The following is a 13,056-nucleotide window of genomic DNA, read 5'->3' as shown; positions in this document are numbered from 1 at the left end:
AAAAGGAGTACTTGCAGCACTTTTCTCACCACACGATTCATGCGGACACTGCACAGAAAACACATGGACCCCATTATAGTCTATGGGGTCCGTGTGGTTTCATTGCTCACCGCTTTTTAATGCGTATAGGTTTCTGTTTGGGGGAACCCCAAGCGGCCTTCCCAAAAAGGAATACCGAATGCAGGTGTGAACCAGGCCTAAGTATTTCCAGCATATGAGTGTCTTTCTGTGTTTTCTTCTGTACATGACTACCATTATGCATAGCATTGTATTTTATAGTGTGATGTTCAGTATACTGAGATGTTACAGGGGTTATCCAGGAATTACAGTTCTCTGCAAGGGAAAGGTCACAAATAAGAAAAAAAGCAAAACCCATACTCGCCTGTCCCCGCTGTCTCCCACGTCCGTCTGGTCCAGTGGCTCCCGTAGCGTTGTTCTGGCAGATGTCATCGCCACACGTGACTGCTGAGGCCAATCAGCGGCCTAAGGAAAGGACACGTGACATCACAGGTGACATATGTGAGTGATATCGCGGTTTCTTTCCTTAGGCTGCTGAGGCACATGATTGACTTCATCAGTTACGTGTGGCGAGGACTGAAAAAACTCTGGGGCACCGCTGGAGCGGACAGGGGTAGGAGAATCAGGGACAGGTGAGTGTGGGTTTTATTTTTTTTCCTTCACCGGCCTCCTTGTAGAAACCTGTAATTCCTGGGCAAACCCTTCAAGGATTAGGCCCTACTGATCAAAACACAGCTAACACTGGATTCACACCAGCGTCTGGTCTCCGTTCTGAGGTTTCCGTCTTCTGCATGCAGAAGATGGAAACCTGTTGGACCAAGTCTGGCCGTGAGCGCCAGTGAGCGTTTTATGTTCTCTGCGGCAAAACCGTTTTAAACCGGACACAAAGTCTTGCATGTCCGACTCTGTGTCCGGTTAAAAAAAACAAAAATGTTTTGCCGCAGGGAGCACAAAACGCGCACAGGCGCTCACGGACGCACACTTCATTTGAACGGGTTTGAAAAATGCCTGCAGGTTTCCATCTCCATGGCATGACACTGGGGCAGAGATGGGGGGGAAATGAAACTGTGGGCAGATAAAGGGGGAGAATGGCATGAAACTGGGGACAGAGATAGAGGGGGGGACATGAAACTAGGCGTAGATGAAGGGTGTATATGAAAATGGGGGGGAGATATAATTTACGGGTGACTGTAGGAGGATTATACTGTGTGGAATCACATGAAAATTGAATGAGAATGGGTGGAGTCAACATAAAAGTGGGCGGGGCCCAACTTGCTGCGGCGCGCCGTGCGCGCCGCACATTTTGTTCCCTCTTTCTAGTCTTCAACAGTTGGGAAGTACAGGTTAGAAGTGCGAGACCCCCAGTAAGTAGGGCCCCGCCAAAGTCAATTGCCCAGGGCCCCGCAAACCCTGGATCCGCCACTGTGGCCATGACTGTAGGCTGTATAGCCTTCAGGGAGACCATTGCCAGTGGCAGTCGCTTGCCTGCCTAGGCGGCTGCTGCCCGATCTCAGTCCATTCTGCACATCGGGTGCGTTGTTTTACAGTCCGTGCTTGTCCTTAACTGTCCGTTCCCAAAGATGTCCAACTTTTCAAGCGGACAGCAAAAAGTCGGACATCTTTGGGAACGGACAGTTAAAGACAAGCACGGACTGTAAAACAACACACTCAATCTCCATTTAAATCAATGCAAAATGTCACGGACACAGCTAGTGTCCACTGCTAATGTCCGCACAAGATTTTGAATGGACATTAGCAGCGGACACTAGCTGTCAGACACCGACGGTAGTGTGAACACCCCCTAACACCACTGGCTGCACCGACAGGTACAGTTGTACCTAGAATGCACTCATAGTCCAGCCGATAACTGACCACCATAGAATCCAGGGACAGTAGGTTACAGCAGTGGATTCCAGTTTCCCATGGGAGTTTTATCCAGTCTGTGCTCAAGGCGCAATGGGTGTACAGTGTTGCTTGTAATATTGTAACCCATGGATGGAATAAACTGCCCTCCACACATGTGTAGAAAATTTCTTGTGTCAAAATAAATCAGGCATGGATCTGTCAGGATTTTCATACACCTCTAGCTGATGCCTCTGGATAGTCTTGCCACTGTCCCTCTATACTGTACTGCAGATGTTGCCTTCTGATTCTAAACAACCGATTGACGCTTGTAAAAAGTTGGTTTGGTTGCAGTCTGTTTATAGGGAGAAGCCCAGGCCAGCGGCTTACATCCAAAACTAAAAGCTTTATGTTAGCGGGTGACATCATGACTGATGTATGGATCAGATTAGACACAAAATGTGAAGTGCACATACAAATACCACCAAAGATAGTTGTGAACTTTTTCAAAACTGTCAATTTGCCATGAAAATCTGCCCTTCAACAACCCAGTAGCGCTACTTTATTATTATTATTATTATTGTTTATTTACTGTATATAGCACCATTAATTCCATGGTGCTTTACATTTGGGGGATACATACAGTACACAAAATATACAGGCAGATATAAAACTAACAATGACCGACTGGCACAGTGGGATAGATGGCCCTGCTCACGAGGGCTTACAATCTATGAGGGAAGGGGGTAGAGACAGAAGGAGAGGGGGAGACTGTACAGATGGGGGTGTGGTGATAGTGTTATTGGAGGTTGTAGGCCTTCCTGAATAGGTGAGTCTTCAGGGCCTTCTTGAAGCCTGTGATTGTGGGGGTCAGTCTTATGTGTCTTGGTAAGGAGTTCCAGAGTATGGGGGATGCACGGGAGAAATCTTGGAGGCTGTTGTGTGAGGAGCGGATGAGAGCAGAGCGGAGTAGGAGGTCATTGGAGGATCTGAGGTTACGTGTGGGCAGGTAGCGGGAGATTACCGTATTTTTCAGACTATAAGACGCACCTAGGTTTTAGAGGAGGAAAATAGGGAAAAAAAATTTTTAAGCAAAAACTGGTAAAATATTTAATATATGGGAGTTGTAGTTTTGCAACAGCTGCAAGGCCACATTGACAGGTGACCCTGCAGCTGTATGGGGATGTATAGGGCGTTTTTTTTGCGGGGCCAGCTGTACTTTTTAGTTATACCATTTTGGGGGATATCTATTGCTTAGATCACCTTGTATTGAAAAAAAAACAGGAGGTGATTTAGAACTTTTATTTATTTCACATTTTTAAAGCTTTTTTTTTTTTTTTTACTATTTTATTCCCCCCCGGGGGCTTGAACCTGTGGTCACTTGATCGCAAGTCCCATAGACGGCAATACAACTGTATTGCCGTCTATGGGACATTCTGTCTATTAGTATTACAGCTGGTCATAGAGACCAGCCGCAATACTAATATAGCCGTGACAGGCCGGGGAGCCTCGTTAGGCTCCCGGCTGTCACCCGAACAGGTCGGCTCCTGCGATATCGCCGCGCAGGAGCTGGCCTGCAACGTCACAGGTACGGGGCCGGTGGGGACCGGCCCCGGGGGAGAAGGGGCCACGGATACTGACCCGGCATCCGCTGTACTAGAGAGGCGGATGCCGGGGAGGGATAGGCGCCGGGGCCTGAGACATCGCTGCCCTGCCCTGCATGAAGCCAGCGGCGGGGGGACGGAGGAGCGGAATAGCAGCATCACTCCTCCCGCTGCTGGCTTCATGCAGGGCAGGGCAGCGATGTCTCAGGGCCCGGCACCTGTAATGGCGTCTGTCACTTGCCGGCTTCCGCCTCTCTATTACAGCGGATGCCAGACGCCACCTTCAGACTATAAGACGCACCCTTCTTTTCCCAAAAAATTTTGGGGAAAAAAAGTGCGTCTTATAGTCCAAAAAATACGGTAGATTGGAGATATATGGAGGGGACAGGTATTTTGTACCCTGCTGTGTGCCCAAACAGCAGTTTAAATGCACAGGTGCAGTGTTTCTGTATCCCAGATAAATTTTATAACAAATTGTGGGATTAATTTTTTAAAACTTTTTAAATCTAAATGAAGGCATTATTGAAAAAAAAAGGAAATGTTACTTTCATTTTCTTTTAATCCAGTGAAATGATGAAACTTCCTACATGCTGTTTTGAATGAGGGATGGTAGTTTTGAAAATGAGCCTATCTCTAATTTATAGGATTTTAAAATCCCCTTCAGAACTGAATTTTCTTGAAAATTTGGAAAATTTTTATTAGACTTGTAAGCCTTCTAAGTAGACATGAGCGAGTAGTATTCGATCGAATACGACTATTCGATCGAATACTCGTATCGGTCGAATACCACGCGGGAAAAATCCATTAAATTCAATGCAAAAACCTCCTCGCGCTCCTCATCCTGCAACTTCCGGAACTTGGAGGATCTAAGGTGTCGAACTTTGGTTTCCATGGAAACCGGAACAACATTTCCGTTTTTTCCCATAGACTATAATAGGATTCGATATTCGAATGAATACTACTCGCTCATCTCTACTTCTAAGGTTTGGTTCACACTAACGCTTGTATTCCGTCCGGAAGGAGTCCGTATGGACACCTCCCGGACGGAATACAATCGCAATTGTAAAAGATGTGCTTGCAAAGCACACGGACCCCATAGACTATAATGGGCTCCGCGTGTTTGCCACCCAGTGCCTGTATGAATCATTCGTGCGGGCATTGCGTGGCAACCATATGGAGCCCATTATAGTCTGTGGGGTCCGTGTACTTTGACAGCGCATCGCTTACAATTGCGATTGTATTCTGTCCGGGGGTGTCCATGCAGACTCCTTCTGGACGGAATACAAGCGCTAGTGTGAACCAACCCTGAGATTCTAAAATAAGGCATCTAATCCTGCTGCTCATTGGTGACATTTTTAATTTTTTTTGACTCCCCACCTTCTAAACCCCAAATATTTTTCAGTTCACAGAGCCATGTGAGGGCTTAGTGTTTGCAGGACAAATTATTCTCCATAATGGTACAATTTATTATCCTGTACAATGTACTGGGAGGCTGGAAAATAATTCAGAATGGGGTGGCATTGGAGAAAAAGTGCATTTGTACGACTCTCTTACAGGATTCTGTTTTACGGCTTTTACTGTGCAGCCAAAATGAAGTATCACCTGTTACTAGGTTTTGGTATGAATTTATTTAGTTTTATTTACCTTTTAACCCCTGTGAGAGAGTGAAGGGTGTGGTCTGGGAAGACAGGTACATTCCAGCCAGGCACCTAAAGGGTGTTTGGTAAAGATTCACACCAGGGAGATCAGCTGACTAATCAGGCCCTAATAACAGTCTGAGTGTGAAGAATATCAGGGTGGCACCACACTGACAGAGCTGATCTCTCCATACCAAACCTACAGAGCAGGTACTGTGCCACCCGTTGTTGTTGCCAAGGTGGGACCTGTATAGTCAGGGAAAAGTGTTCCTATGTTTAAGTCAGTTCTCAGCCGAGAAGGGTTTTGTTTTTGTTATTTGTGCCTTTGCAAAGGCAGTGTATGCACTACAAGTGAATAAAGCCTGAACCTGTGTGCAATCCAGTGTCTGTGTCCCTGTTTCCTGCACTGCTACAAGCATCTACCTGAGCGAATCCCACACCCGTTAACAAAAATCCCCCCAAAATTTGTTTTTTTCTTAAAATTGTCATATTCTGACATTCATTAAGTTTGTAGACTAGACATGGGACTAGACAGAGACAGAAATAGACTTGACAGGCTGATCAAGAGGGCCAGCTCTGTCCTTGGGAGCCCCTTGGACGCAGTACAGGTGGTGGGTGACAGAAGGATACTGTCTGTGGTGACCTCCATGCGGGAGAACAAATCCCACCCCATGTATGAGACCCTGATAGGACTTGGCAGCACTGTAAGTGACCGTCTGCTTCACTCCAAGTGTGAGAAGGAGCTATCGCAGGTCCTTCCTTCCAACCGCGACCAGGCTGTATAATCTATATCAGACCAAGCGAAGATCACTCCACACAGAGAACTAATGATTATGACGATGACCATGAGGTCTTCCTCTTCCGTTTTTCCTTAGCTGCTATAGACTCCTAGTATATCTTCTGTTCTCAGCTATGTGTGCCTATGTTTGCAATATATTACTGTGTATTATCCTGTATCTGTATTACTATGCTGCTGTAACATGCTGAAATTTCCCCAATGTGGGACTATTAAAGGATTATCTTATCTTATGTTGAGACACAGGATATCTAATGGGCATGTGCTTTACAATAATATATAAAATTATTTTTTATTCATATTCTAATTATTAGACCCCTTAGGGGTCTTGAGCCCCACTGTGTTGTTCACTAATGCAATGCACTGTAAAATATCATAGAACAGCCTTCAATAGGCTCCTGGCTGTCATGGCAATGGATTGCCAGCCCCAGATCTCATTCTACATGACCCTCCCTAAAATGGTGGAGCCCATCATCTTCTGAGTGGCAGCCATATTTAAATATCTGACATCCACCGTACAGATGTCAGGAAGGGGCTAAAAATGATGCCACCATAAAGCTGAGGCATAAATAATATTTCCCAATTTGGGTGGTATGAACATCTGTCTCAAAAGCAAGCTATTGCAAATTTTGAAAAATTGCTATTTTTTTTCAATTTTGTCAAATTTCCAATTTTTTAATAAATGAATGCAAAAATATATTGAACAAAGTTTACCTCTGTCATTATTAACAATGTGTCATGAGAAAATAATCTCAATATCACTTGGGTGAGTCAAAGCATTCAAAAGATATTACAAAATAAAGTGACAAATGTCAAATTGGAAAAAATGTGGCTGTGTCCTTAAGGTGATCTTAAGCTATGTCCTTAAGGCATTAAGCAACAGCAAGGACCTAACATTGTTCTCCAGAGCAGCACCGCCTTTTTTCTCAGTCATACCCCTACAAAATGGTGGCAGGTGCATATTAAGACTAAGTACCCTAAAATTTTTGTAGTTTTTATTTCTTGGCCAATTCCCCGAGAACCCCTTTATTTTAGCACTTAGCAGTAATGGCAAAGAAATATTGGTGCGGTGTAGTGGAAAAGCTCTATTGTAGTCAATACCAGGAAAAAGACCAGACTCTGAATGAGTAAAAATAACTTCAGCCAGAAGATCTTAAGTCAAAGCTCGATTAAACATTAAAACCAGGCGCTAAACCATATGCCAAAACCACACGAAAACCAAGGCTGAAGACTATAAATACTTACAGGCCACCAAAAGTAGAGAGAAGTAAATAGAAAATTGACCACTTAGTTGACTAAATGAACCCTAAGTCCACTGGTCAGTAAGTAGGAGCTTGGAGTTCAGCCTAGGATAAACCTGATGAACATTGGTGTCCAACACATGATACATCTCTCGCACTATTGTGAATTCTGATATAAATGCAGAGCTCAGACATGCAAATTTATGTGCTTTGATCAAACCTGATGTAATTGCTCCATTGCCTCCTAAGCGTCCAATCTTCTAGAAGAATGCTAGAAAGGTATTGTGCAAGCATACATAAAGGTGTGGTGACATGCCATTGCAGGGTATTAAAGGCATATATGTGACCTAGAGACAAGAGAAATCACTGATGTGTCCTGGTGAGTGACTACTAAGACCATACGAAATCCAGCTATAGCCAATAACACTTTTTTACTGGCTGAATATGACGACAATTTTACATCTTGCAACATTGCTATGCTTAGTTCTATTGGGCCATGTACAAGGTAAGTGCACTCATTATACTGGATAACATATGGTATGTATTGGGCCATTGTGATGTAAATATAGTCCTGGGACTATAAGGGAAATTGGAATATCAGAGGGGCAATTCTACAATCCCTTCTTTGCAGAAAATATTGCTGTCCATTTGATGGTATAAGAATCTGTTTCAATACTCATTCGCTTCCTGTACCCTGTAGACCAGCTGTTATGACCAGACTGCTATACATTAGTATACCCGTTTTCTATGGTATGGTGATAGTGTCGTATACGATGGGCTCCTATGATGTCACAGTACAGAGATAGTATAAAAATTAGTGTAAGTAGTGGAAACAAAAAATAATGCTGCCGCGGCTATAATTTTTGTTAGATCATAGCAGGACCACTGCCGCTATTATTGGCGGTGGTCCTATCACAGATGAGCTGCTGCCTCTATGGAATTAAATTTTTTTTCTATGGTCCCACTATCATCTAAAAATTTGATATATTTGGATCCAATCTGGATCATTGCTCAGCTTTAATCAATAGTTGACACTCTACTTATTCTAGTGTAGCTGGAATTTGTTCTCTAGCCCTGACTTTTGCAGAGAAATCAATGCAGTCCGTTATGTTTTCTACTATGAGGCGAGTGGTCCTGGGCTGGAGCAGACAGACCGGGACTGCTCATCTCACAGAAGAGAGGATAAGTTTGCTGAAGCTAACAAATGATTGCTTAGGAATGATGGAGGGGGTAGAGAAGAACTTCCTATTGCTACGGAATTAATGAAGCAACACCTGCTGAAGGATGCAGGATGCAATGACGCCTTGTTCCTGTGTGACTGAAATTTCCTCAGCCTTAGAAATGTTGGTGGAACATACAATATTAAGGATGTAGCCTTTGCGTGATTACCCAAGATTTCTAAAAAGAAAGATTAAAATACTAACACTTGGCATTATTGACTTTTAAAACAAAAATATATATGATATATATATATATATATATATATATATATATATATATATATATATATGCTATATAATGGTTACTATTCCTATACATTGGAGTAAGTTTTCGAAATACAAACTGCAGTGTGTATTTTCTATTTCCAGGACAGTATATTTCATGCCACTCATGTTATAAATTCACCAATGTCACAGAGTGTGACCTGCAACCTCCAGAAACCTGCACCGAGGATGCGCCTTACTGCATAATAATACAGGAAGTGACAGGCATCCCTACAATAAATACCTGTGAGTATCCAAAGTTATATCCGGATCAATGATGTCCATAGAAAACCAAGTACTGCAAAAACTTGGCCACCTCCTGATCAATACAAAGGTCCAGATATAATTGTGACCTGGACTTTACAGAAGCTCCATAGGCTCTCCTGACAGCTTTATTTTAGTAAACACCTGTATTAAAAAATAAAAATGAAATAAAAATTCAAAGTAAAATTTAGCAAACAGCACACAAGGGGGAATTTACTAATCCATCTGCACTATTTTGTCTGGCATAGATATGGCGTACCACCCCTTTTTTTTCCCCAAAAAGAATTGCCACATTGTTGGTTCTGTGCCCCATGCACCTCCTTTTATCCCGGGTCTTAATAAATTTCCACCAGTGTCTTACAAATTTGGCACACCGTTAAGTCTAAGGCCAGGTTCACACAGCAGAAAATGAAGAGTAATTCCTCTTAATTTTCCACTCGGCACTGGGATTACTGTGATACAACTGCATGGGCAATCCATTACAGCTTTCCTTTGATAAACCCAGATGAATGGGAATAATCGACAGTGACTCCCAAGTTGCAGAATCCAAGATCGAGCTGATTTTTTCCGCGTCAGTGAGAGATAAATTGGGGTGGAATCCGCTCCCAAATCCATGGCAGATTACTTCATATGAACGTACCCGAATAGTTCTGCCATGAGATGTTACTCCACTTTGCACCCCATCCAGTCACAGGGAAGATTACGACATTTTGTGGATATTTAAAAAAAAGCCACATTTAGATAAATCTGATGTACACCAACTTACTAGTTCATCCGTGCAAACTTTTCCACCCACTTTTTTTAGGCGTGACATAGTCCAATCAGTGCTGACAGAAGCCGATAGCCCTCTGACAATAGAAATAGTATCACCCAGGTGTCAATTGTATATATAGTATTCATAAATTTTCAGGAGGAGTAACATAGGAATAGAACAATGCAGAGGTTAAGAAAATTAGCTCCAGAGGTAATTCATGGAAAATACAATTTTTTATTTACTGGCCTGAACAGTGTTCGGAGATGGATTCCTAGCATTATAGTTGTCTATACTGTAAGGAGTCCCTGCCTCGCAGCGACATACTGTCCTGTATGGATTATAGTATGGGATAGTATGTCACCAGGAGGCAGGGACTACTTACAACATAGATAACCAATCCCTCTCCTGGCATAATGTTCATGCCGGTAAATTCGACGAACACATGTAAGTTTCACTCACCATACCTGTAGAGTAGATATGGGCAACCCTCACAAAACTTGTTTTGAGAACATTCACAAGGTTCTCTGTCTGTTGTGGCTCAAACTGGAAATGCTATGAGGCTTTACACGCACCTTCCCTCACCTCTCCTGGACTGTAACACAAATGTTATGATGTTGGCACACACCACAGCCCAACTGCAGAACTCAGCAAGCCCAAAGGGCCTGTGACGTCACACACGAGGCCAAAAGGTGACCAAAGAAAACGCATAAAGAAGCCCAGCAGAGGTGAGGGAAGTTGAGTTTTAGGCTGAGGCTCCACATTATGGAAATGCAGCTTTTTTTGTTGCGTTTTTTTTGAGCCAAAGCCAGGATGGATTGAGCAGAAGAGAGAAGTATAAGAACTTTTTATAAAATACTCATTCCTTTTGTAGCCATTCTTGGCTTTGGCTCAAAAAACCACAACAAAATCTGCAACAAAAAAAGCTGCGTTTCTGCAATGTGGAGCCTCAGCCTTAGTGTTTATTATGGTTCCACACCTCCCCAGGCCCTCTATGTGTTATACTCTGGGGTCTTAAACTTTGCAAAATTCAAGTCAAATCCAGTTTGTTCTGAACCAGTTCACTCATCTCTACCGTGATGTTACAAAAACAGTGTAGCTCCTATTTACCTCCAGCATAGAGCTTTACTGCTTCTGTAAGACATGTCCATGTAGCGCAGCAATTTGCTAACCCTTTAAGGCGGTGGCCACACTTTGTGAAAACTCAGCATTTTGGCTGCGGCAGAAACACCATGGCACAAAAAGACTGCGTTCTACAATACCTGCAAAGTGGATGAGATTCTGGCTAATCCCATCCACACATTGCAGAAAAAACTCTGCAGCGGAAATGCTGAATTTTCAAAAACACTTGCGCTGGCGTTTTCCATATAGGTACAATAAGAGCAGTAAGTCCATAGTTGAAAGACACTGCAGAAAAAAATCAGAGTGAAAAACGCTGTGGAAATGTATGCGATACATTTGTGCCGTGTGTTTTTTTCTGCGTCTCAATACGTGGGGCTTTAGCCTAAAGAGATTTTTGGGGCAAATGATATTGAGTAGCAAGACATAACATGGCCTTTCTGGGCAGTCTGCTGGGGACTGAGGCTCCTGGGAGACTCACCAACTTTAACAAGTGTATACTACCTATAAGTGGCCTGGGGGAGGGAGGGGGGGGGGTGCCGTAGAATGACTGAAGATGTCCATTTTACTAGGATATACCTTTACTGTCTGAATTTTGGTGGTCCAACCACTGTGACTATAACAGACCTTTGCCAAACAGACATACTAGCCATATGCAACCAAAGAGAGGGTTCACACAGTGTAACGTGCTGCGTGATGTGGCACGTAGATGCCGCGTGAGCTTTTGCGGGCCGTTCACGCTCTCATTGATTTCAATGGGAGCGGGGATTGTATGCGCCGCGCTATTTTGCGGCCGTGATTTTGCGTGATTTTTCAATGGGAGTGTGAATGGCACGTAAAAGCTCACGCAGCGTCTACGTGCCACATCACGCAGCACGTTACACCGTGTGAACCCTCCCAAAGACTTTGATGAGACAACACTTTTTTAAAATGTAAGAGGTGCCCTACAGGAAGCCCTAAAGTCCCATAGACATATACAAAGATAGGTATTGTTGTCAGGGCACCATCAAGGAAATACCGTACATGATATGGAAAATATGAGTTATTGTGCAAGATATCCCTTCATATTGTTCACAAGCAACAATAAAATGCGGAGCATGTTCTGTGTAAAACGTACATAGGAAATTGCTTATAGGCATACGTACATTATGTACAGGGTGTGTCTCTACTCATTTACATGCTGCACCCTAGAAGTGATGCTAATAGACTCTGACCTCTTAGGCTGCGTTCACAGTTTTTTTGGTCAGGAATTTGGTCAGGAATCCACCTCAAAATTAGCCTCCAAAAAACGCCTCACCATACAGTCCTATGTAACCTCCCATTGATTTGCATTGATTTTTTCAGGCGTAAAACGTTTCAGGAAACGCCTCAAAAAACCGCCTCAGGAATTTTCCTGAGCGGATTTTTCCTGACCAAAAAACTCTTTGTGAACCCAGCCTTAGAGTCAATTCACACAGAGGAAAATGGTGAGAAATTTGGTGTGGAATTTCAGCGCTGAAAAAAACCCCAACCCAAAAATATATATACCCCTCCATGAATGTAGTTGAATTGCTCACATACTTAAATATATTAGGTGCACTAGTGACCCTACATTCATAGATACTGTAACTGCATCATTTTACCGCTGCACTTTCCTTAAAACAAGACCCTCACCCCTCAGTCTGTGCGGACGATAAATGCTCGGAACACTTCCAGATTTACTAGATCTATGTTATTGTTTAAATATGCAAGGTTTTATTCTTGACTTATTTTTGCTTACTTGTTACAGATGACGTGGTGGTAACCACAAAGAGATGTGCCAGCAAAGCAACCTGCAGAGGAGAAGATCCCAGTATGTGGGGATCAGAAAAAAAAGTATGGTGCTGCGAAACAGACTTGTGCAATATATTTGAAAATGTCAACAAGGCGGCATTTATCAGCTACCATTCACATGCTCAAAAGAGTGACCCAGTAGCTGTCATTTACACTATAGCCCTAGCGATATATCTTCTATATTGTGCTTAGAGACATCCTTAGACACATAGAAGGACAGCCGTTGGCATCAGATAGCACTTGCTGAGCATTATATAAACTTTTTGGTACTTAATTCTGTGACTAGTGCCTTATAGAGATGAGCGAACACTGTTCGGAACAGCCGTTCCAAACAGCACGCTCACAGCAGGCTCCCATAGAAATGAATGGAAGCGGCCGGCACGCGGGGGGATAAGCGGCCGGCCGCCGGCTAAGTCTGCGTGCTAGGTGCTTCCATTCATTTCTATTGGAGCGTGCTGTTCGGATCAGCTGATCTGAACAGTGTTCGC

The 13,056-nt window shown here is 43.4% G+C and overlaps 1 long non-coding RNA gene across 1 annotated transcript; it reads left to right on the top strand.

Annotated features, from left to right (window-relative positions):
* The first annotated feature begins 7,448 nt into the window (after window positions 1-7,448).
* Window positions 7,449-12,833, top strand: LOC142209493 (uncharacterized). Its single transcript, XR_012716944.1, has 3 exons — window positions 7,449-7,643; window positions 8,728-8,868; window positions 12,525-12,833. It is a non-coding gene; the product is annotated as an uncharacterized LOC142209493 (long non-coding RNA).
* The last annotated feature ends 223 nt before the right edge of the window (window positions 12,834-13,056 follow it).

Source organism: Leptodactylus fuscus, chromosome 6 (genome assembly GCF_031893055.1).
Source record: "Leptodactylus fuscus isolate aLepFus1 chromosome 6, aLepFus1.hap2, whole genome shotgun sequence".
Taxonomy (NCBI): domain Eukaryota; kingdom Metazoa; phylum Chordata; class Amphibia; order Anura; family Leptodactylidae; genus Leptodactylus; species Leptodactylus fuscus.
The sequence above is the reverse complement of the archived record's forward strand: the minus strand, read 5'-3'. Positions and strand labels throughout refer to the sequence as shown.